Genomic DNA, 26,380 nt, shown 5'->3' with positions numbered 1-26,380 from the left:
TAGAACTCGGGGTCTGACAGACTCTGAAGCCCATGTTTTTGCTGTCATTCCACACAACCACTTGAACAACATCACAACAGCTACCATTCCTTGAGTACGTACGATATGTGAAGGACTAAGGTAAGTGCTTTATATGAGTAGTGTAATTTAATCTTTACAATAACTTTATGAAGCTTCCTCATTTTACAGATGAGAAACAAGGGCTTAGAAAAGCTGAGAAACTTGGCCAAAGCCAAAAAAACTGGTGAGTGGCTGAGTGAGATTGATTTGATCCCAGGGTAATCTTAACATTCTATAGGAGATCTTCTTTATCTGCAGATAATTGATATGGGGAGGGGGGGAATTCCGCTTAAAGTGAATCTGTTTAAACTGGCATAGTAAAACATTTTTTTAAAAGTGATGGGGATTTTAGGACTACACTTTTTGTGATAAGCACTGGGTGTTGTATGGAAGTGTTGAATCATTATATTGTACACCTGAAACTGACATGACACTCTATGTTAACTAACTGGAATTTGAATAAAAAATTTTAAAAAAAGTTTATTTGAATTTGTCACAGAAAACAAAATCAAAAATTATGATAAGCAGGTTATCTCATATTTCACAAATTTAGGCTGCAATTGCAGCTATATTCTATGTCTTAGGTCAGGCAAAGAATTACTCAAGCATTAGTTGATTTATAGTATAATTTTTCTGACAAAACTGAATGACAGCATGGCATAACATTTTTATTTTGATTTACATAGCATGATCATAAAGATCATTTTATAACAAAATAATCCAAGGACTTTGGCTTTCCCAAAGATATCTCTTAAGAATTTGTGAGTCAAATCATTATCCTTTGAAGCCTTTATCTTGTTCTCATCCTTGATGACTTGCTCTTCTTTAACTGTTAACTGGTCTAATTCTGCCAGGCTCTCATGTGTTCATGGCTTTTCTGGGATTCCAGCAGTTTTCCAGTATCACTTTTGTTGACGTTTTGTTCACGAACTCCTGAATCTTTTCTCATATTTGCAGTTTCACTTTGCAAACTGATTGGCATTGAATTTGTTCTTTATTCTCTGATGTTTATAATACCCAACAACAAGAAAAGACTGATCTAGATGCTACTGTTAATCTGGGAGGGATGCCAAAGTAATTTAATGATTGGCCAGTTCACTAGTGAATATCTTAATGGTCTCTTGCTTTGCTACCCAACCTTCTGACTGCAAGGACTTGGAAAATGAATACTTGGATAATAAGGATTCCTTGTATAACCTCAGTAAGCTCTTAGCAATTAACAAGTATTTAGCAATAAATAAGTACAGCAAGTAGGGAAGTACTATATTTATAACTCAGCTCTGTCACTTACTGGATATGTTACTTTGGGCAAGTTGCTCTATTACTTCATCTCAGTGAGCCTTAGTCTCCTTTTCTGTAGAATGGGAACATGGTAATATTTTAGTGTCCTTCCTTCCATCTCAAATAAGTAAACTAATCCAATCATGTATTTTCCATTTTCCTTGCTAGTAATTGGTTCAGAAATGAACATGTGGCTCAATCCTGGCCAACAGAACATGAAGGGAAGTCTATCTGGGGAATTCTGGGAAAGATTTCCTTCCTCCTAAGGAGAAAAAGAAAGTTTTTCCTTTCCTTCAGGTGATGTTATGCCTGGAAGTGATGTTTGGAACTACCTTAAGCATAACTTTTCCTGAGGATGGCAGAACCAAGAGATGAAAAGATCCTAGTTCTCTGAGGACATTGTTGAGTCATTGATTTTGCCATGCTTTAGGTCTGTTCTACCTCTAGACATTCTGTTATTTGAGGACAAATTTTCTAATTGTTTAAGCCAGTTTGTATCATGGTTTCTTTTACTTTCAGCTAAAAGCACCCTAATGGACACAACTACCTATTTCATATAGATTTTAGAATTAAATAAAATAACCCGTGTAAATGGGTTAGTTTAGCACTCAATACATATTACTTTTTAGTGTTTGAAATTTTAAAAAGTGCTTGCTTGTTTATTTGCTGTCAAAATGGAGTTTTCTTGTGACTCTTTTTTAGGGAAGGGACAAGGTAGCAAATGTACATCTTCTACATATCCTCATGATTAGGATTTTGCTGGAGTTGGGGTAAAGGAAGAGAACCTTGGCTCTGTTTCAGAACAATTTACAGGATGATGTCCATCTGAGAAATCGGGTGGGTTGAGTGCAACCTGGTTGTTTTGATACACTAATTGTGTCCGTAAAAAGGGGATAAAGAAATAAAGAAATGTGCAAATCTTCTGTGATCTAGAAATTTCCCAATCAGGATCTAGTGCATCTCTAGGAAGTTCCAGAGCTTTCAAAACAGGCCCTCAAGGAAGCATTTACAGAAACTAGAATTTTCCAGTCTAAAGAAAATAGGACTGAGGCCAGAGAAGTGTTCTCTATTGTTTATCTCAGATAGTGGCATTCATTCAGAAACCAGGAGTTATCTTTGACACCTTCTTTTCTCACCACCCTCACCCATATACAGTACAACTCCAAGTCCTACTAGGAGAACTCAATGAGCTAATAATGTCTGAAAGTAAGTTCTCAGGAGGTGCTCAGTTCGTATTAAGTGATCAATAGGTGTTAGCTGCTATCATTCACAGGCCACATACCACCCCGAGGATGGGTGCCAAGCTATTCCCTTGGTTTCCCTGAACATATTGATAAGGACCAACATTTTCACAAGGAAAATGAACAAGGAGAAGGAAAAGGAAATCCTATAATTTATAAAACTATATGCAACATAAAATAATCCATCTGGATTAACTCCAGCTTCATCACAGTGTAAAAGCTGATGAGCACCCCCCAACCCTGCCACTAGAAGTGATAGCACTACACTCCTGATGATCTGACACAACTCCAGTGTCACTTTTGCCTGGTATCTCTGCCCCAGCTCCCTGCTTATTTCAGCCATGTGGCTTGCCTGACCCAGGAAGTTGGACTCTTATCTCATTCTTGCACAAGTGACAACTTTCTAACCCTTCCATTTACAACCCCGCAGTAGTTCTGGTCAGTGAGACATAGCTAGCTCACAGCTGATTGGCAGAGCCATAGTGACTGAAGTCCTTGTGTCTCATAGAAAGAGGAGGCTTTTAGAAACCTAAAATGGCAGCCATGCTGTAGTAGATGATGTTGGTGCCTGGGCCAGATTCCCCTTTCCAACTGTACACCCAGTCCTAGCTGCTTTGAGTGCTGTGGCTAATGGCAAGACCTGAGACTTGCCCTTAGCTAATGGAAACCACCTAATCCAGAGTTGAATGGGAGGTTATACCTGCCTCCTATGGGGGTGGGGCAATAAGTGACTGATCCAGGAATAAAAAAATCCAGTCCCTTTCCTGAAGATGGTATAACTCTATGGTGTGATTCATACTCCAGAGCTCCCACATCCACCCTAGATCGGGTCAAGGCTAGACTTTTCCTAAAGACCGAATCCTTTCTGGGCTACTTCTTCCCTATCCTGATTTCCTGCCTCACTTTTGGACTTTTCTAGAAGGGCATGGCCTCAATTAATCACATGCCCTGATCCCAGTTTCAGGCTTCACTTCTCAGTAACCTGACCTAAGACACTCCCCAACAGCTAAAATTTATATAAACACTCACTAGAATAAGCTCCCATATCTTCCTCCAAAACAGGAGTATCTCTTACAGAAACCCACAGGTCCACGTCTAAAATAGAACCTGGCCTTAATCACATAGTAAGCCAGACATGCACACAACCTGCAGGAAGAAAGGCAGGCTTTCTTTACACTACTTCCCAGCCTTTTATAGGCTTCTCACAGTTGGATAAACTACTCCAGGCAAAAATGCCAGAGTAGGGGCACTTTCCTGAGAATAGCTGGTCACAAGGATGGAGAACGTATATTTCTCAGGTGATGGAGGAGAGAAATGTTAAGAGCTAGCCAGAGCCTCCAGGACAGGGATGATAGTTCCTCAGGCCAGCATCCTCTGAGTGCTGCATACATCTTTGGTAAATCGATGTTGACCTAAGTAATAGAGATCTGAGAAAATGGAGAGAAATAACGTTTGATTTAGCAGAAATGGGCCATCCATTCGTTTCAGTCAAAACTTTCTCAATCCAGGACGTCCCAGTGGTCTTGTCAGGACATTCCACGACTATCATCAGTCTCATGCACCTTCCAGGCACCTGACAATCTGCACCTCTTACTTAATAGATCATTATGCACATTTAACGTTTAACAATGGTCTGGTGGTGCTGTAATTGACATCTAGATTAGCCCTAAGAAAGGATTTCCTGACCAGCAGGAAAATGTTTAGTATTACCGAGTGGTTGGTTAATGTCATATTCCAAATAATGAAGATGTGAGCAACTCACCGCTTCCACCACTTTTCAAGTGTTAGCAATTTAAATCACAAAATCAATCAGAAAAGATAATATCGTTAAGGAAAAAGTACACTTACATCTCAACTGTAATGTTTTCTGAATGCTCCCTCCACCTTTGTCATTGGCCATCTGTCTGCTTAACATTTGCTATTTGAGAATGATTCTCCTCTAGGTCTCTGGTGGCCTTGCTTTGCTGCTTTCTCCACCCTTCCCTTCTCAGCAGCCAGTCCTATACAGAAGTAAGAATGACTCCAGTAAGAGGAATTTAGGTGGGACCTAAGAAATGATTTTCTGGTTTTAAAAGATGTGAAGCACTGAAAAACAGCAGTGGAGGGAAGTTATGGAATCTCCATGGGGGTGGCCTGAGACAGTTCCAACCATCACAGATTCATGGAGTTTCAGGACTGCAATAAACTTAGGGGGCATCCAGTCTAACCTCTGATCCAGAACTTGAGCTTTCTCTGCAACATTTCGACCAAGTGTTCAGCTCAATCATGTTTGCACATTAGCAGTAATGGAGAGCTCACTCTCTCTCAAGACAACGAGTTTTATGACAAGACCGTTTGGATTCTGAGAAAGTTCTTCCTTGCACTGAGTCCACATCTGTCTCTCCATTAACTACCACTTTTTATCTCAGAGCCGCATAAAACATACATACCTCTTTTGTGGTCTGAAGTCTCTGAAGTCACTCCTTCAGGCCTAATAGCCCTAGTGTCTCCACTGTTACTCGTGGACATGGGTTCTAACCTACTCCCCAACCTCCTCACTGCCCTATAGACAGGCACCAGTGTGCCCTCAATGTACGGGGCCCAGCACTGGGCACATATTCCAGAGGGAAGAGAAGGGTAAGTCTGTAACCTACTTCATTTTGGTCTCTTTACCTCTGTTAATACATCCAAGTTCCCAGCAGCTTTCAGGGTGGCATTTCTGTTCCATGCTTCCTTTCATTCCTTACAAGGGCTTTCTCTGCTGAGGAGTTCAGCTCCTTATATTGGGGTCATGTAGCCTGCTCTGCACCTAGCTGGGTATATTTGTGCAACCTTGGGTTAGTGAGTCCGGCTGTCTGAACTTGTTTCCTCATCTGTGAAATGAAGATTAAAAAAGCACCTACTCATACGGTTGTCATGGGAAGTAAATGAGATAATGGACAGAAAATGCCTGACACATGGCAAGAGCTCAGTATACATTAGCTTTCTTTCCCCTTCTTCATTTCTCAGCCCCAGGGCCTGGCTAACAGCTGGGGGCATCTCCAGGCTTGTGTGTGAAGGGGAAACCAATGGGTGGAGTAACAGGACAGTAACCAGATGGCTCAGATTTCCAGGGACAAGCTTAATTTAAAATATTCTGTTCTGTGATTGGATGATGTATTAGACAATCTGGTCTGATTTTTAGTTTGAAAAATATGGTCACTAGAGTTGATGATGACATAGCACGGATGTCCTATCTTGGATCAGCAGGCCTGAGATGGCAGAGCTTGGGCCCTGGTCAGAAACCAATGTGCCCATACACAAACAATGAATCATGGAACACTACATCAAAAACTAATAATGTAATGTATGGTGATTAACATAACAATAAAAAATTTAAAGAAAAAATAAACATATAGACAAAAAACCAAAAAACAAAAAACCAATGTGCCCATGCTATGTGGTAAAATCTGATCTCAAAGTGATGTGGCAACAGAGGTAGAAGAAAATCAAGGTCTTCTCTCCAGCTCTAGGATCCAACCCGGGCCCCTTTTCCTTTTATTTTTTTAAAGATTTATTTTATTTATTTGAGAGAGAGAGAGAGAAAGAGAGCAGGGGGAGGGGCAGAGAGAGAGGAAGAGAATCCCAAGCAGACTCCCCACTGAGCGCAGAGTCCAACGTGGGGCTTAATCTCACAACCCTGAGATCATGACCTGAGCCAAAATCGAGAGTCAGATGCCCAACTGACTGAGCCACCCAGGCGCCCCACCTGGGCCCCTCTTTCATGTAACTGGTCCCTGTTCTAGAGTGGACTAGGCTTGGGCTGAGGGGCACAGAATGTCCAATGTGGAAGATTAAGTGTCCTTCACAGTTGGCTGGCTACCTGACTTCAGGTGGGACCCTAGAAGGCAGGCCAGTTGGGAAATAAGCTTGTTGATACCAGAACAACCTTGCCCCACCTGCCTTTGAGGTCTCTGCTCCTTCCTGCTCCCCTTCCCTTTCTCCTCTTGCACTGCCTCTCTATGCCTCTGTCTGAGGTACCTGTCTCCATTTCTGTCTCCCCTACTCAGTGGCAAATACTGGGTAGATCTTTGGGCAATTAAGTATACCATCCAAGGTGGCTTTTGGACAAAAGAACTGAAGTCCAGGAATCAGGGAAGGAACTAGGCTGGGGCCTGTTTACCGGAATTTGCTTGTGGGATCTCAAGCAAAACACAACTCTGAGTCTCAGTATACTCGTGTGTAAGGTGGAATGTTTGGACTAAGTGGCCTCTAAGGGTCCTTCCAGCTGTAGAGTTCCATGATTTCAGCATATGTGTGTGGATATAGCCCATGGAATCTCTATTTTTCTGTAAACTGTCAGCCCATTTCTCCGTCTCTCCATCTCTCCCTCTCCATCTCTTTGTCTCTCTTTCTCTGCAGTTCCCTTTCCCTCCTAGGCTCTGTCCAGCAGCCCCACCACCACCACCACCACCACCACCACCACTTCTTCCCTCTCAGATGTTCTGTCCCGCTTTTCGCCTTTGCTGAGGATGCTGATTTTCAGTAAACACCCACGTATCCCACCTCGGGGTGCCCCAGGCACCTCAGCCTGGGCTATCTGCCATAGGGTCCCACAGGCGCTCAGGGTACCAATCTAGCCAACTTCGGCCCTGAGGAAGGGGGCTGGGCAAGCCTACTAGGCAAGGCCTACGCTGCCTACCATGATCCTCTGCTGCCACCTGTCGTTAGTCTGGCGTGACATAGCTCTTGGGGCTGCCTAGACCCACAGGGGCCACAAATGCTGCTCCCGCCAACCGGAATCCATTACACACAGTGTCCTGCCAGGCCTGATTTAAAGCTCATCCTGTAATCCGTCTTGCGCCCCCTCTGGGCCTGTCTCCGGTTTCCTTGCCTGTGAAATGGATGGAAGTTGTCTTCAGCTCTGGCAGAAGGAGGTGAGGAGTGGGGGCTCAAGGCACACCTGGCTTTCCATCCTGCCCCTGCCCTAGGCATGGTGGGTGACCTGGAGTGAATCCTTCCCTTCTTTGGAGCCTGTGAGGAGACAGACATAGTTGAGAGAAAGGGGGGCAAGATGGATTCCCATTTCAAGCAAGCAATATGTTGCTGAGAAGCTGGAAATGGACATGCCCTCTTTGTCTACAAAACTTTGGCCAGGCCACAGCTCCATCTTAGCAGCCAAGCCTTTCCATTCACTCATCCACTCATGTACTTACTCATCCATTCATTCTACCATGTAGCCTGGGGCTGTGGGAAACAGCACTCAGCTGGGAATCGAGAGCCCTGCCTTATTGGCTCAGCTCTGCTCCTGGCTCTCTAACCTGGGGCAAACCTGTGCTTCTCGCTGAGCCTCCATTCTCTCCTCCGTGATGCAAAGGGATTGGGATGGACCAGGGCAAGTCCCCCACTCTGCCATTCTAAGATGATGGTTCTCTGACAGCAGGTGCCCTGACAAACATGCTGGGTGATGGAACAATTATACGTCCCCACTCAGAGACCAAGGATATCCTGCCTCATACTCCCCAGACTCCCTCCATCCCCACCCCCCAGGCCTCTGACTGGCCTTCACAAAAACCAACCAACAAGGGAGCCCTTGCTGTGCTCCTCCTTTCTTCCTGCAGGGCACTGTTCTAGTGCCAACTGTCAGGTCACCTGGCTGGCACAGAGGACTAGACATTATCTAGCCCTGCCCACTGGGGTCCAGAAAATCAGTTCCTAGCACTGACACGTCCTTTAGACTTCCTCCTGGCAATGCCAGACCCAGAGTCCCTGGAGGATAAACAGGTTGGAGCTGGTCCAAGTTAGACCCAGAGTCCCAAATTCCTGCCTCCTCAGGTTTGAGGCCATTGAAACCACTGCTGCCCAGCAAATGGCATCTGAAAATAAGGCTTTTTTGGGGAGCAAGAGAGTGGTAGCCTCCTGGCCCAAGCTATGCTCCCAGAAACACTTAGTTGGAGCCAGGTTTCCTGGGCTAACTGTGGCGTCTCAGCCTGGATGCTGCCTTTGGCAAGGTACTGTGCATGGAATTGCAACCAGGTAGCAACCTCTCAAGAGGAGCTGCCTGGTGGTGTCTGGGAGTTGCTCCTCATCTCCCTGCCCCTGCAAGACCCAACCCCGCCCTCCCCCGCTACCCACCAGCCACCCATGAGGGAGGTCCTGCCCACATCTGCTGCTGGCCGTCACATCTGCAATGGATTACAAGGCTGGTCCTGGCTCAGGCTCATCCCAGATGTGGATTCCCCTGGAATGTGCCTTCTCTCTAATTGTCCAGCTTCTGAAGGGTCCCGGCCCCCTCCTCTTTGTCCTCCCCTGCTGCACCCCAGAGAGCATGCTGGGGCCTTCCTCCTTTCCCACAGCTTGTGCCGGAACAGCCACAGCCGGGACTAGGGCCAGCCCAGTGGGGGGCCACACTCTCCTCCAGCCAGGTCCGAGGGCCTGGGGAGGAGGAGGGTCTCAGCCCATCCCCCCCTCTTTTTTCTTGGGGCCAGGCACTGAGGGGCAGAGGGGGAAATTCTGGAAAACTCACTAGAGGTGAAAGAATTTGGCTCTGCCTAGCAGGCTCCCCCTAATCCCTGGCCCTTCCTGGGAATGCCATTAACCTCCCCAGCCGCACTGATGGAAAGAACAGCTCTTCCCTGGGCCAGGCCAGCTCCTCAGAGGCTCCCAAATGACAGCTTGGCTGGGCGAAGTGGCTCTCCTGGGTTCCAGCCGGCATCTTCATGCCCGGGCAGTTGCAACAGCCTCCCAAGTGGTGGCGTGGGCTCCAGTCTCCCTCACTTTAGGCAATCCCTCATGGGGCCTCCAGAGATATTTTTAAGGCACAAATCTTAGCCCAGACTTTGGCTTTGAAACCCAGCTCTGCCACAAACTGGCTGTGTGGTCCTAAGCAAGTGATTTCACCTCTCTGAGCCTCAAAAATCCTCTTGCATGAAAGGAAGATACCACCATCATTACTTTTAGCTGGCATTTATTGAGTGCTTACTATGACGCAGCCTCTGTTTTAAGAACTTTACATGCTTTGCCTCAGTAAAACCCTGTGAAAAAAGTGCCATTATTGCCTCTGTTTTCACAGATAATGAAACTGAGCCATTGACAATTGCTTAACATGCCCAGGGTCACACAACTAGTAAGGAGCCAGGATTTGAACCAGGCTGGCTGACGCCCGAGCCGCAGACAAGAATGATTCCATTAATGAAATCTAATGTAATCTGCATTATTATTAAAAGTAATCCGATGAGGCTCCTGATTGGCTCAGTCAGTTGGGCATCTGACTCTTGATTTCGACTCAGGTCATGATCTCAGGGTCATTGGGTGGAGCCCAGCATTGGGCTTCGCACTCAATGCAGAGTCTACTTGAGATTCTCTCTTTCTCCCTCTGCCCCTCCCCCTGCTCTCTCTCTCTCTCTCTCTCTCTCTCTCTCTAATAAATAAGATCTTTAAAAAAGAGTAATAATTTGAGATCTCCCTGCTTAAAAACCAACAGGTCCCAAATACTTACAAGATAAAGCTCAAATTCCCAACCTGGGCTTTAAGGTCCGTCAAAACCTAGTTTCAACCCATTATTTTACCTTTGCTCTGCTCATTTTGCTCTAGGTCTTTTAGATACGTTTACCATTTCTTCTCATTTACATTTGCTGCTCTGTGCCTGTGTACATTGTGGTTCTCTCTGCCTGGAATCCTTTTCCCTGTACACCTGCTGTTCTTCTACTCATTCTTCAAGACTGAAGCCAACTGTCAGCACCCCTGTAAAGCCTTTCCAGACAGCTGATTCCTCCTCTGTGCACCCATAGCAGTTTGTTCATGTATCTATTACTGTGATTTTTATACTGTATTCTAAGGGGAAAGTCTTGTCCCCTCTCTGGGCTTTTGTATCCTTGGTGGACAGCTTCAAAGGGCCCTCCCAGGCTGGCCTTCCTATGACCTTGGGGGCTTGGAAGGAGGGGCAAGACCTTGAGTCCTGACACTTCTCCCTTTCTCCCTCACAGGCATCTTTCCTCCTCCTTCACAAACTTCTTGACAAATCCACTTCCTCCAGTCTTTCCTGTCCCTCTACCAGTCCCAGAAATGGCTCACCCATTCCACAACACCCCAACCCAGAACAACTGCCTCCAATAAATCCACCCTCAGACAGATCAACCACTGCAGTTTGTTGTTTAGCTGAGGGGTGCCCCACCCAGACATCTGTGCACATGCATCTGTGTGTCTGTATGTCTGTCCATTTTTCTTTAGGATTGGTATCCTCCATTTGGAGGCCCTGTGTCCAGAAAACTGATCCAGACCCAAAGCCCTAGTTGAGAGCCTAAGTTAGGCTTCAGGATTTCACTCCCTCCTTCTCCCAGACACAAACCTGAGAAAGAACCAGGGCACATCAGAGCTGGAAGGGCCTTTGGGGCTTGTTTGGTCTACTGCTGCCCCCTACTTGTTCCTCAGTGGTACAGATGGGGAGTTGTGGCTCAGAGAACTAGTTCGAGGTCCCACAGCTCATCAAGAGACAGCTAGGAGTAGAATTCTCTCCACAGCACAACCGAATCCTCAGTTCTCAGTCCCTAACCCCTTAGTTCAGGGTCAAACCTTGAGCTGCTTGGTTGGAGTCAAGGATGGGGCTAAAAATCCCAGTCCAATCAAAGTTCTTTTAGCCCTTTCAAATGCTTTTCCTCTAGGAAGCCTTCCCAAATTAGCCCTACCCTGGTTCTGGCCACCTCTCAACTGCTGCCTTCTTAGCATTTATGCCTTCACAGCATACTAGGCTAACAAGGGTAGCCCTGCTCCCCCCACCTCTGCCATGTGGTGTGGTGTGTGTCCTTCCTGTGGTGTGTGTCCCATCTCCCCTCCTAAAACACTGACTGATTGACAGACAGATGGACAGATTGACTGGTGGATTGTCCAGGTGGCCAAGACTGGTTGACAAACAGACGAACTGTCTGGTTGTCTGATTGACAGACTGTCTTGCTGGCTAATAGAGACGGATGGTTGATGGACAGGCTGACTGACAGACAGGTAAACTGACAGACTGACTAACTATGGAAAGACCCTAGAGGGCCCAAGAAAACTAGCACACCAAGCAAAGGGACAACACATACTGAGAATCCCTCAGCAAGCTTGTGTCAAGACATCTCCAACAGCCTGTCACCAGTGAGACACAATGAGACACCGAGAAGTGGAGGAGGGGTGGTGGGGGAGAATGGCTAATGGAAACCAGATGTGCTGCTGACCTGCCTCAGTGAGGACACCCAGGTTGGGACTTGACCTGGCTCTTGGCACCAGGACATTCCTGGTTGGCACCTTGCAGAAAGGTGGGAAGGAGCCAAGAGGGTACCTTCCCCAGAGCATGCTGAACCTCATCTGGGCTTTCAGGAAGAGGAATCTCATCCTTCTCCCTGTCATATCCTCCATCTAGTTGACACTTAAAAATAATAGACCCCATCTGGCTTTTTACAAAGGAACGGGGCCTTCAGTAGGCTTGCAGGATTTTGAGCTGGTTCCTATTAAGTTCTTTGCAATTGGAAAGCACTCCATTTCCCACTCAAATGCTCATCATTTTGCTGACAAGTGAAAGCGTGCTTGGGAGCTGCTTTCTTGTGTTTTTCAGGATTGGTCATTTTGTCCCCTGCATGTCTGTCACTGCTGTCTTCCTGCACTCCTCGAAGGAGTAGGTATACATCTTGGAGGAGGGATGGAGTTTCCTTCCCTCCCTCCTTTTGAGCTTTACCTGAAGGAGCCTATTTGCCCATAGGATGAAGGCTTGGGACCTGAGAGTGAAGAAAGTGAGAACCTCACTCCCCTCCACAGTCTTGCTAAGAGGAACAAGCTGGGGCTACCAAAGAGGCCTCTGGAATCTGGGAATGCAAGGGAAGGAGGAAATCCTGCTTCCAGACTGCTGGGGCCGTGGTCAGTCACACTTAATTGAAGTCATAACAAACATATTTGAAGCTCACAGGCCTGTGCAAAATAATGTGATTAATAAGGGAAGACATAAAGCAAATTAGCACGCCAGACAAGCAAATTGTTTTCAGGGCAATGGAGCCAACCAGAAGCCAGGCCGCCCTGCTGGCCACCTCGCTCCCACTGCACGCCTGCCCTACCAGCTTCTGGTCTTTCCCACTTACCTCCCCCTGGCAAGATCCAGCTGTTATCCACAGTCTAAGCAGGAGGAAGGGCAAGGAGGGAGGGACAAGGCTATGAGCAGTCTGCAGTGAGGGACAATTGAAAGGACACAGACTGAGAGTCAAAGGACATGAGTTCTAGTCCTTACTTGGCTGTAGATCAGTTCTATGGTGCTGGTGGGTTAACAGGACACACGTTTCAGTTCAACACAAGGAAGAACTTTCTAGAAGTCTAGCTGAAAAGAGGGAAATGGTGAACATCTATATTTGAGTATGCAAATAGAGCATGGGTTTAGCCTATCTATTGAGATGTTGAAACATATCCAATGCTTCCTTCTCATGCTGTGGCTTTATGGCTCTGTGACCTTAGACAAATCACCTGGCTCATTTGAATCTTGACTCCCACATCTGGGAAGAGGGAATAATGGAAAGCCCTGTCCCACCTCCCTTACAATGGAATTGTGAGGCCTAAAAGAGATATTGTGTACATGAAAGCTATGGGAAGGGCTAGAGAACCAAAAAAGGATGATTCTGGCTGTCACTGCTTCTTGACCACCAGGGTGGCCTGTACTTCTGGGGGAACAGACAGCCTCCTAGTGCATCCCTTCTGCTTCCCCCAAACCTTCCCAGCTTCCAAGACTAGCTGAGATCCCACCTCATCACTTCCCTGTTCTTACTAGCCTCCTGACCTCTCTGTCCTGAGCTGCTACAGATGGTGACATTTGTAGAATTCACTAAATATTCAGTTACTTCCTATTTCTTTAACCTCACCTTGAACTGTTCCTAAATCATTTCATCACTTGTCACTTGTCTGTCTCCTCATCCAGACCATATTTAGCTCTTCAGCACACACTTTGTTCCAAAAAGTATTCAAAGCAGAAGCTAAACTGCACACTCCATGAGGGCCAGGACTGGATCGTATGCATCTTAAGCAGACTAGACATCATATCAGTCAGAGTTCTGGATTACACACACCAGAAACAGTTCTAGCTAACTTCCTCATGTGGGAGGGATATAGCTCATAGAATCATCTAGAAGATTGGGATCTAATCATTAAACAAGGAAGATGAGGTCTAGCCAAGAGCCTCCCTTAACACCAGGCTCTAACTAACACTGCCACCTCTGAACACTTATGCCTGTGCCAGCAAATTCTGGGTTCTAATACAGCCATCACAAATAATCTCTCGGCATCAGTGGAAGAATCTGATTGGCTGTGTTCAGGTCATATGACCTTACCTAGAGCTGTTAGAGAGCTGGAAGGAGAACTAGCTGTCTGCCTTTGGCTTCTGGACCTATCTTAAGAATGCTACCCCAAACAGGCAGGGCGTTTAGAAACTCAGTGGTCAGTCACCACTGCCTCCTCCCATCTATTGCTACAACAGTCATTCAGTAGTTGTGGATTGGATTTGTTTTGGTGTTTATAGAGGTTTTCAGAGTCCTCTCAGGCTCCAGCCGACAACACTATTACATACCACACTGCTGTGGTCAGCCCCTGAAACTTAAGGCATTGCTCCAATCTCAGAGAAGCCCCTAGGTGGGACATTTAAACTAATAATCCCTGCTCAGCCTTAGTCTGGAACGACTCACTTTCACTCAGGTCTCACACCCCACCTTGTCCTACCTTCAAATTTCCAGCCTAAATTCTTCGTTGTTTATCCTCCTGCTTCCAACTTTACCTCATCCTTTGGCTCCGATGATTTGTCTTATTTTCCAACTTGTGACCTCTCAAGCATCAATCCTGACTCTATTCCAGCAATATGATTGCAGGCTGCCTTTGTTAACATCCCACTTCACTCACAGCAGATCTAAGGAAACCCTAACCCAACAACATAGCTCCATCTCCTTCATGAACCAGCCTCTCCCCCAGAGTACCATTTCATACCCTACTGCCATTACCAGACCAGTGCAGTCAGACCTGTTAGGAAAAACATGTGGTGGAGAAGGGAATGTTAGGTAGATGGCCAGTAGTGGCCACTCTACTTGGGTCGGGTGTTGCCCATGAAATTATTGTCATGTGTCTCTCTCTATTTTTACATCTATCTGCAGCCCCATTTGCCTTGGAGAATAGGGCCTGAACCTGCTGGGAATCTATTCCAGAGGGTCTTGGAGAAGCCACACAGGGTGTGGCACAGAGTCCTATGTAGCCTATAACTCTGCTGATTCTAACCTGGGGCCCCTTCAGATTGATTGGGAGCTAAGGTAAGGCTTAGGGGTTCCTAACCCACACTGTCCTTGGTGTAGCTGCCAACGATTCCGTATGCCTCTCCATAGCTATTTCTGCATCAACCACGAAAACCTGAGTTTGGCCCTAAAATGTAGGTTCAGTTGTTCCAGGTTATCTCTAATAATAATAACTTCAACTTCAATCTCACAGCAGCAAGTATTTTTATCAACAGGGAAAATTCCAGTGGGTTGTGGCAGAGACAGCCAGCTGTCCACTAAAAATCTGTGCTTCTCTTCCATAGTATAAAGTTTTGCTGGGAACCAACTGTCCAGCTAGGGACTACATTTGCCAGTGTCCTTCCATCAAAATTAGGTCACGTGATGGTTTTTTGTGGCAATAGGAAGTGAGCAGAAATGATAGGTGTCACTTACAAATTGAGATAGTTAATATTAGGTGTGCCTTCCTCACGCTGTCCTCCTCTTCCCTTGCAACCTTGGGACCTGTGGTAAAGATGCTGGCATAACAAGATGGATGAAGCTGGATCTCTGAATGACAACAGGGAACAGAGAACCCCCATCCATGCAGACCACATTAAACTTTTATTATGTTAAGCCATTGAGATTTCAGGGCTGGTGTTACAGTGGTCAAATACCTTAAGCCAACTGTGCAGCCTAGTTTTGTCTCCCACAGCTGGCTATGAGAAGCTCCAGTCAGCAGTTTTGATCAATGCTTGATTCTTTATGGGGCCTTAGGCTCCCCTCTCTACTGCTTTATGTAAATAGGTGTTTAGTCTTATCCAAAACACAGGTCTTTGGATCCTCTCTGCCAGGGGGCCAAGAACTTGACATATGCTTCCCCAGCACTTTCTCTCCTCCAAAACATATTAAATTCAACCACTATCCATTGCTGATGGATTTTGTACTTTGAACACATGTACCCCCTCATGAATGAGACCCTGGAAGCTTTCTGACATGCCTCCTTAGCATAGTCTCCAACACTTTTCTTTTTTAAAAAAAATATGTATTATTTAGTATATCCAAACTACTCCTCAAACTCCTTTCTCAGGAGGTGATCCTGCCCCCTATAGCATACCCAACCCTGAACAGGCCACCAAACTTCAGAGCTTTTGGTACCCAGTAGCATTCCTTGTTCACAAGCTGCATCCCTAGTTCTGGCACCTGTCTCAGGCTCCTGTGTCCCACTGGCTCCAATATCTGTTTAGCTCTTTCAAAATTAATTCTACCATAGCCCTCAAGGAATATGGAGAACTTCATATCTCCAGAAGCAAACCAAATGCCTACAAAAATTCTGTGCCTGTGTCTGATTTCCTGAGAGAAATCTTAGGCTTGAACCAGCCTAGAAAATTCCCAACACAAATAGGCTCCCAGCTCCTTGGAGAAGCACCTCTTTCCAAATGTGACCCTTCTCCAGAAAACTTTAGTGCCGAAGTCACAGTTGTCTCCATCATATCCCTCTCTTACTGGGAGGGGCTCTCTGGCACCATTCCTGCCTGGGCTGTGTCCACTTTTTCTCTTAAGCCCCAGGCCCATTTTGCTAACAATTTCGAGGCCAGGGGCCCACTCCTCGACTCAGTTCCTTTTAATATCAGAAGAGTAGGCTAATATCGGCCTTTACTGGGGCGGGGGAGGTCTTACTATTACCTGCTCAATCATACACAGAGAGTCCAGAACAATGTAAAGAATAGGTCTTTTCTCCCAGCAACTCTTGCAATCTGGAGAGTCCTCCCTACCACCCCCCTCCCAATTTGTGATTAGCTCCTCTGTCTGAATCAATGGCCTTAGCAGGCCTTTGTTCTTCCCTTTAAGGGCCACCCACAGAGTTGTCTCGAGTGCCTCTCCTCTGGGACCCCTTTCTTCCTCCCTGACCCCAACCGAGGCTCTTTGGCCTTTTAAGCTTCCTATCCCCTCAAAATTTCATCTCTTCTCTTCCTTGGCCTTAGGGTTAGGGTGTCATTCATACTGTTGCATCTAGTTTGCCCCTGAGTAGAGCTAGAAAGGGCTTTGGACCCTTACAGGTAGAAAGGGAGATGAAGGAAAACATTTCTTACTGGTCCAGCTTCGCTGTCAAGCTATTACAAGACAATCAGGCCTTTCACACTGACAAGACTGCCACTTAGCTTGCCCCCTATGTGTAATGCTGCTAAAAGAATCTCATATTGATCTTCTCCTCTTTGAGTTGCATCACAAAAGGTCCCCTTCTGTTGTCCCAGCTTGGTACGGTTGGGGCCCAGGAAGGGTACAGAGGGAAAAACCCTTCTAGCCACATCAGACAACTCCATTCATGGGATATTGCTATGGGCTTCTTCTCGACTTCTCCAGACTTCAGCTCTGCCCCATCTTTCTCATTTATTCCATTTAGTAATTCATTCATTTAATTGTCAAAACTCACTGTGCCAGGCTCTAAGTAACATGCAGGAGGTACAAATAGGTATAGATAGAAATGTAGTTTCCACTCTCTGGTTGCTCCCAGACCTGTGAGAAAGCACATAATGAAAACAGGCAAGTACAGTATGCTGCACTCATTGCTATGACAGGAGGAGGCAAAGAAGAGTGTGGAAACACGGAGAGGGATCACCTTGTACAGACTAGCATAGTTAGAGAAGGCTTTCCAGAGGAGGGGGCGCTTGAGCTGAGGCAGTGTAGGAGGCAACCCAAGCAGAGGTAGTACCTAGAGTAAAGGCAGGGGTGAGGTGAGGTGAGACTAGCATGCTACAGTCTGGCAACTCTGTGTAGTTTAGTATTGCTGGAACATAAGGTGCAAGGGAGGGTGCAGCAAAAGATAAGACTGGGAAAAGTGACAGGAAGCAGGCCCAGGAAAACCTTGGGACCAAACTAAAGAAGCTGGAATTTCACCTGGCTCCTATAACCCAAAGGTGGTGATCAAATATTTAATGACTGGAAGGGCATACTGTCCAACCAGTCAAAAGGAGGCAATGTCCAATTCAAAATAGAGGCTGGCTGTGCATGGACCAATGATGACTGGTGAGAAGAAGGGTCTCATCAAAGCTTTTGTTCCACATTTGACTCCAGGATTTGCCTAACTCTGTGACAGGAAAAAATATCTGTTAATAACAGATTAAAGTTCCGAAGAGCCCAGGAGGTGAGAATAAAAGTCAGATTTTGATTGATTTATTGAAAATAAGGAAATCGGCTATTTCTTGTACATCTATCTTTGTCCTTATAACAGAGTAAGGCAGCTACTAAAAAGAGTTATCCTGGGCCTGGAATCCTCAGGTGCTTACCTGTGTGTATGGGTGAGGGACAGGGGCAAGAAAAGGCAGAGTTCCTCTGGGTTTGTCTGGTGAAGCCAGCTTGAAGGGGGCTAAAACTTCTGGGGATACCCCACTTCCCCCAGCTTGTTAGTATGTCACTTAATTAAATACTCACAGTGCCCTCTGGTGGGCTGCAGGGTCCCCAGGGCTGAGGAAACCTAAAAAAGACAGATTGGTGTGCCTGTTGCCGGTGATGCTGCGGGCCAGAGCATTGGCATATGATGCCCCTCTGAGCTCTGGCCTGCTGCACCTGGCTTCACAACACAGCCAGGTAGGATGAACCAGTGGCATGGTCAGAGGATCATAATTACAGCAGATATGGACTGTAGAATGGGCTGCTCTGACTGATTAAGCTGTGGGGAGGTGGGTGGGTCAGTGGCCTTCCTTGTGGTGGTGGAATCCCTGAAGTTGTCTCCACGCTGGCTTCACACTTGGGCTTGGTTAACAGTACAAAAGGCATCTGCACCTTTCTTGAAGCTCCTTCCCAAATGGGGTCACCACATAGGTACCTGGTCAGAGATACAGATGCTAGAGAAGTGACTCAGAACATGGGTTTGAATTCAGACTGCCAGAATTCAAAGCCCAGATCTACCACTTAGCTGTGCAAAGCTGGGCAAGCTACTTAGCCTCTCCGTGTCTCAGATTCCTTTTCTGCAAAATGGGGCCACCTATCTCTGGTAATGTTGTAGTGAATTAGATGAGATAAGAGGAATAAGGACTTAGCAGAGTAGCTGGCACAGAGTAAGGGCCCAATCAATAGTTGCTATTGTTACAAGGGACCCAAGGCCAAGGGGAGTCTTGTGTTGGGGTAAGGAAAGGCCATTTTTGCAGGGATTGTCTGGGAAGTGTGACATAATGACTTGAGGGAAAGGAGTCAAGATTCTTTGTATGGCTTCTGTTCCTGTGGGAATTTGAGGTTTAAGGATAAGTGTAGTGGTCCTTCTGGTTGCCTAGGCACAGCTTTTTCTCTTTCTCTTGTCCTCATGTCTCTGATAAGAGAGTGCCATGCCATAGACATCTTGCCTGATGTCCTGACAACCCAGGATGAACAGGCCTCAGCCATCCCCAGTCTGCTGTGGTGACACAGGTGGAGGTGCTGGCTTCAGTCTTGCCAGGACCCATGTAGTAAAGCTGGGGTGATGCCTAAGATCATTTCTGCCTTCAGTCATTTCTAGGTCTGTGGTAGCTGGTCCTGGAACTCTGCCAGCACCCAGTGAGCACAGGGGATGGTCTGCATCTGGTGATGAGAGGCTTGTAGGCAAGACCCAGTCGAGTGACATTTCCTGGGTCCTGAAATGGGAAGTCACGGAAGAGCTCTGTGTCCCCAGGTTGACAAGTGTCAGTCAGCAGTTCTGGCTTCCCCTCATAGTTAAAATCTGATAGTAGAATCCCTGGGAATACAGGCTTGCTTTGGGGCAGTTAGCAACTGCTCTGGGCTGTGGTGGTTGCTCCTCAAGTCCATGAACTTCCAAAGCCCTTCCAAGGTGATCTTCTCAGGCATGAATTCTTCTCTCCACTGCGTAACCAGAGCAGTAGCCCTAATAACAGCCATGCATTTATCAAGCACATCCAGGGTGGGGGCCTAACAGTCTTGTGAAGAATGTGAGCTTTAGACTTAGTTAGAACTGGGTTCAGATCCAGACACAGCCAATTTTTTAACATCTTTATTGAGATATAATTCACATACTATACAATTCACCCATTTAAAGTATACAATTAAATGGGTTTTAGTGTGTACAAAGGGCTGTGCAATAATCACTACTATCAATTTTATAACATTTTCATCATCTCAAAAAGAAACTCCATACCCATTAGCAATCACTTCCCATCCCCACCCTAACCCTTGTTAAAAAACAAACAAACAACAACAACAACAAAAAAAAACAGAGCCAGACAGTAGTTAAAACAGTAAAAACAGATTTTATTCAGAACTATTGCAATATGGGACAAAAAAGATCTCAGTATAGAACTGGACTCAATTCCAAACACAGCAAAGGTAAGTAGGGATTTATAGCGAAGGAGCAGGTTGGGGAGGGGCATGGTTGGCGGATGGAAAATTAAGAAGAGACAACAGACATAGGGAGATTTTTACTAAATTGTATTCTTGCTGAAGGCAGGCTAAGGTAATCAGAAATACCTGGGGGACAGTAGGGAATTGGGAATTTGACATTTCAAGTCTAGAGTAGGGGATTCTCACTAAACTGTCCTAACAGGATTCTTGCTAAAACTAGATTATGTAGGCCTAAGAACAAGGTCCAAGGACAAGTCCTAGTTGAGTAAAGGGCTTAGAGGAGGCTGACTAAAGGTTGGTTAAGGAAAGAGTCCTTGTCACCCCTGCAGCCCCTGGCAATCACCAATCTGTGTTCTGTCTTTATTGATTTGCTGACTCTGGAAATTTCATATAATTGGAATCATACAATATGTGGCCTTTTCTGGCTGGCTTCTTTCACTTAGCATAATGTTTCCAAGATTGTAGCATGTATCAGTACTCCATTTCTTTTTCTTGCAAAATAATATTCCATATTTTATATAGTCATTCATTAGTTCCTGGGCATTTTGATTGTTTCCATTTGGGGTTATTATGAATACTGCTGTATAAGCATTTGTGTGCAGATTTTCTGTGGGCTATGCTTTTATTTCTCTTGTGTATTACCTAAGAATGGAATTGCTGGGTTATATGGTAACTATGTGTTAAACTATTTGAAAAACTACCACACTGTCTTCTACAGTGGTGGCATTACTTTACATTACATTCTAACCTGCAGAGGATGACGATTCTAATTTCTCCACATTTTCTACAACACTTGTTATCTGTCTTTTTGATTATAGCCACCCTAGTGGGTATGAAATGGTATCTCATTGTGGTTTTTTCTTCTTTTTTTTCTTTTTTTTTCATTGTGGTTTTGATTTGCATCTCCATGATGGCTAACATGTTGAGCATCTTTTCATGTGCTTAACGACCATTTGTGAACCGTCTTTGGACAAATGTTTATTCAAATCCTTTCCTAAATTTTTAATTGCTTTTTAATTATTGATTTGTAAGATTTCTCTATATATTCTATGTACATGTCCCTTATACAATTTGCAAATATTTTTTCCTGTTCTGTGTGTTATCTCTTCACTTCCTTTCTTTTTTTTTTAAGATTTTATTTATTTATTTGTCAGAGAGAGAGAGAGAGCATAAGCAGGGGGAGCAGCCGGCAGAGGGAGAAGCAGGCTCCCCACTGAACAAGGAGCCCAATGAGGGACTTGATCCCAGGATGCTGGGATCATGACCTGAGCTGAAGGCAGATGCTTAACCAACTGAGCCACCCAGGCGCCCCTTCACTTTCTTGATAGTATACTTTGAAGCAAAACAGTTTTTAATTCTGATGAAGTACAACTTATCTACATTTTATTTTGTCACTTGTGCTTTTGGTGTCATATCTAAGAAGGTTTTGCCTAAACTGATATTATGGAGAATAACTCAGGTTTTTCTTCTAAGAGCTTTATAGTTTTCCATCTTACATTTAATTTTATGATCCATTTGGAGTTAGTTTGTGTGTATATTCTGTGGCAGGGGTTCAACTTCATTCTTTTGCATGTGGATTGTCAGTTATTCCAGCATTATTTGTTGAAACACTATTCCTCCTTCACTGAATAGTCTTGGCACTCTTGCTGAAAATCAGCTCACCATAAATGCAAGGGCTTATTTCTGGACTCTCAATTCTATCCCATTGATCTCAATATCTATCCTTATGCCAGTCCTACACTGTCATGATTGTTGTAGCTTTGTAGTAAGCTTTGAAATCAGGAAGTATGAGTCCTTTAACTTTTTTTCTTCCCATTCAAGATTGTTTTCATTATTCTGAGTCCCTTCCATTTCCCTATGACTTTATGGATCAGCTTATATAATTCTAAAAAAAAAAAAAAGCCAGTTGGGACTTTGATAGAGATTGGGTGGAATCTGTAGATTACTTTGGGAGTGTTGTCATCTTTCAGCAATGTTTTATAGTTTTTAGTGTACAAGTCTTTTACTTCCTTAGTTAAATTTATGCCTAAGTATTTATACTATTGTAAAAAGGATTGTTTTCTTAATTTCATTTTAGATTATTCATTACAGATGTACAGAAATACACCTAATTTTTTTACATTAGCCATGTATCCTGCAAACTTGCTGAACTTATTTTTAAATTTAATAGTTGCTGCATGTATATGTATTGCATAGGATTTTCTTTTCTTTTCTTAAAAGATTTATTTATTTATTTGGAGAGAGAGAGAGGCAGAGGGAGAAACAGACTCTCCACTGAGCAGGGAACCTGATGCAGGACTCGATCCCAGGACCCTGAGATCATGACCTGAGCAGAAGGCAGACACTTAACCAACTGAGCCACCCAGGCGCCCCATGTATTTCATAGGATTTTCTACATTCAAGATCATGTCAACTATAAATAAATACAGTTTTACTTCTTTTTTTTCCAATTTGGATATCTTTTATTTCATTTTCTTGTATAATGTTCCTGGCTTAAAGTTCTAGTACAATGTTGAATAGAAGTGGTGAGAGTAGACATCCTTGTTTTCTTCCTGATCTTAGGGGAAGAACTTTTGGTCTTTCACCATTAAGTCTGATGTTAACTGTGTGTTTTTCATATATACACATTATCAGGTTGAGGAAGTTCTCTTTTATTCCTAGTTTGTTTCCTGTTTTTGTCATGAAAGGGTGTTGGATTTTTGTCAAATGCTATTTCAGCATCTATTGAGATAAAGATGTAGATTTTTCCCTTTATTCTATTAATATGGTACATTACAGTGATTGGTTTTCATATGTTGAACCAATCTTAAATTCCTGGGATAAGTCCCATTGGGTCATTGTGAATAATCCTTTTTAAATGCTGCTGGGTTAGCTTTGCTAGTATTTTATTGAGGATTTTACTACTATCTTCATTAAGAGATATTGTTCTGTAGTTTCATTTTGTTGTGATGCCTTTGTCTGGTTTTATCACCAGGGCAATATTGCCCTCATAGGATGAACTGGGACGTGTTCTCTATTCTTTTACTTTTTGGAAGAGGTTGCAAAAGATTGGTGTTCTTTCTTCTTTAAACATTTCGGTAAAAATCACCAGTGAAGCCATCTTGACTTCAGCATTTCTTAGTGGGTAATTTTGTTGTTGTTGTTGTTAGTTGTCTCTCTTTACTTGTTATAGGTCTGTTGAGATTATCAACTTCTTCCTAGGTCTATTTCAGTAGTTTGCATCTTTCTATAAATTTGTCCATTTATTTCTCAGCATATAGTTGTCTGTACTATTTTCTTATAATCATTTTCATATTTATAAGGTCAGTAGTGGTGTTCCCTCTTTTATTCCTGATTTTACTAATTTGAATCCTCTCTGTTTATTTCAGTCAATCTAGCCAAAGATTTGTCAATTTTGTTGTTCTTTTCAAAGAACCAATTTTTGGTTTTATTTCTTTTCTCTATAGTTCTTCTACTTTCTATTTCATTTATTTCCATTTTAATCTTTATTATTTCCTTCCTTCTCCTTGCTTTAGATTTAGTTTGCTCTTCTTTTTGCAGCCAAATACTCCCAATTCTCTTGCTGTATCATCCTGGGTAAGTCACTTCATCTCTTAGAGCTGTAATTCCTCATTTATAAAATGCTACAGTCCACCTCAGGGGATTGTTAGGAGAGTGAAATGAGAAAATGTAGATGAAGGGCTTAGTACTGAGTCTGGCACAGAGTCAGTGTTTAACAAATGGTAGCTTCTGTTACTTTTTGTGCCAGGTCCTGTACTTAGCATTTTATCTATATAACATTGCAACTATATTCCATGATGACTTGCAAGAGTAGGATTAATTATAAGATTTTTTTAAAAGTATTTTAGTTATGGCTTACTTAAATACATTTGAAATCTAGAAAATGGTATAAACCATTTCTCCCCTATTGCCAGCTAATACTGCTTTAGTCCACAGACTCTGTCTCAGAAAGGTGTCTAGCAGGCTCCCATCCCTAGATCCCCCTCCTTTTCTCTGTTACTCTTTTGCCCCTGGTTCCACTCCCAGGGTTATGGCCCTATTCTGCTTACCTCTTGGTCAAGGATGGCAGGATCCATTGGCTTCTTGTGGTCAAGACCAGCAGGAAAGTCTCTTGGCTCTAGGAGGAGAGTGGAAACACCCATTCTTCAGATGAAGTACCTCCCAGACCAACAAACCTCTCTATTGCTTCTATCTGTTTCCTATCCTGAAAAAAAAAAAACAAAAAACGCTGATGCATTATTGTAATAAATGGCCTCCTCCTCACCTGAAGGAAGATGGGGAGGAGGAGTTGGATAACTTTTGTTGTGAAAAGAATTCTTTCCTTCTCACCAGGAGTAAGAGTGATGAGGAACAAGCATCTAGTAGTACCTTTGCAAAGAAGAGTACTGCCACTTCCTTCAGTGAGTTAGAATTTCCCAACATGTTCTCAGCGGACTATCTCTGGATCCTCCAGTTAGACAATGAGAGTGTCTTCTCAAAATCACTAGCAACATTCCTGTCACAGAAACAACTTCCAGTTCCAAAGACTTAAACACTGCAGTATCTGGACAATGTTTTGTGGGTGGAGGCTTGCTAATTCCTGGTGCTTTGGAAAGAGCTTCCCACTTATCAAAGATTGAGGTAGTCATGGAATCCCCCTCAAAATGTGTGACATACACACCCCACTATATGTCCCCATGCTCTTCTTTCTTTAGCAGGTTTGAAAATAAACAACTAATCTGATCATCATCATTATTGCTTTGAGTTTGGAATATCTCCTATCCTAATTACTTCCCTGATGGGTAAACGTTGATATGATGCATTATGTCAGTGATCCTCAAAATGTGGTCCCCAGGCCAGCAGCATCAGAATTCACCTGAAAACTTGCTAGAAATGCAAATCCTTGGTATCACTCCAGACCTAGTCAATAAGAAATTCTAGAGTAAGCCTCGGTCATCTGTATTTCAACAATTCCTACAGGAAATGCTGATGTTGTTTGAGTTTTGAAAATCATTGCATTATAGGTCCAGCTTCTGTTCCCCTTTCCAGCTGTACTTTGCAAAGTGGCAAGTATTCTAACCAGTTCACTACCAGATACAGAATTGCTGTCCAACAGTATAGCAACTTTCACATGAAGCAAAACCTGATCTCTGAACAGTCACTTTGGTGCCTTATGCAGGTGTCATAGTGTTTTTCCTTTGTGTCTGGGGTACTGTGTTGCCCCCACCACTTACCCATCAGCAAATGGAAATGTATTCCTTAGTTTACCTGCAAACAGAGCCCTTATCTACCCATCTGGGCCCTTCCATTGATTTCAGATTCCAATGGTCAGATAGGGCTCCCTTCAAAATATCAAGGAGGTGGGTGGGAGTCCAGAGGCATACTCTTCATAGCATTATATGCATGCCCATTCTACCTGATCTTATTATGGCCAGAGGGACCCCACCATGTTTATTAACGTTTCTTAAATTTTAATACAGAGGTTCTTTGGATAATGACAGGAGTAATTCTTACTTTTTGATTCCTACCAATTGAGACAGTTTCCATAACAACGAACTCTCAAACTCTCTTGGGCAAAATGCATGCAAGCAAAAGTGCCTCCCAGCATACCTGTACTATCACGGATATTCTCTGATTCCAGGCAAGGTTCACTGTCAAGACACCAATATGTTGCCCAAATAATAACTATTTTATTCTAGGGAAAACAATTAATTCTAGGGGTTTGAGGGCTGATTTATATCCTTATAGTTTGCGTGTGTGGGCAACAATTTTACTGAACACTTGAAATGCAGTTGTCACGTTTTGCCTGAAATTCCTTGATTATTTTGGGCCAAAGAAACTCAATTAGCTTTACATACATTCCCTTTTTAAAAGTTTTTATTTTAATTCTGGTTGGTTAACATACAGTGTTATATTAGTTTCAGGTGTATAATATAGTGATTCAACATTTCCATACATCACCCAGTGCTCATCAAAGTGCACTCCTTAATCTCATCACCTATTTAAGTCATCCCCACCCCCTCCCCTTTGGTACAGTTTGTTCTCTGTAACTAAGAGTTTGTTTCTTGGTGTGTCTCTCTCTCTTTTTTTCTTTGCTTATTTGTTTTTCTTTCTTAAATTCCACATACGAGTGAAATCATATGCTATTTGTCTTTCTCTGACTGACTTATTTCACTTATACTCTATAGCTCCATCCAAGTCATTGTAAATGGCAAGATTTCATTCTTTTTTATGGATGAATAATATTCTCATGTATAAATATATGAAATATATATGTGTACCATTTCTTCT

At 43.9% G+C, this 26,380-nt stretch overlaps 1 long non-coding RNA gene across 4 annotated transcripts in view; it reads left to right on the top strand.

The window, feature by feature from the left end:
* Nucleotides 1-34: 34 nt before the first annotated feature.
* The window catches only part of LOC148163083 (uncharacterized), a 96,913-nt gene continuing 70,567 nt past the window's right edge, over nucleotides 35-26,380 (top strand). For 3 of the 4 annotated variants that reach the window (XR_015769515.1, XR_015769513.1, XR_015769514.1), the window contains exon 1: nucleotides 48-120. This is a non-coding gene — a long non-coding RNA (uncharacterized LOC148163083). Of the gene's footprint in view, nucleotides 121-26,380 lie in introns of all 4 variants that reach the window. The other variant, XR_015769516.1, reaches the window with a different exon arrangement.

Source organism: Eumetopias jubatus, unplaced genomic scaffold (assembly GCF_037043125.1).
Source record: "Eumetopias jubatus isolate StellerSeaLion01/CBP00866 unplaced genomic scaffold, mEumJub1_p1.0 scaffold_11, whole genome shotgun sequence".
Classification (NCBI taxonomy): Eukaryota; Metazoa; Chordata; class Mammalia; order Carnivora; family Otariidae; genus Eumetopias; species Eumetopias jubatus.
The sequence above is the reverse complement of the archived record's forward strand: the minus strand, read 5'-3'. Positions and strand labels throughout refer to the sequence as shown.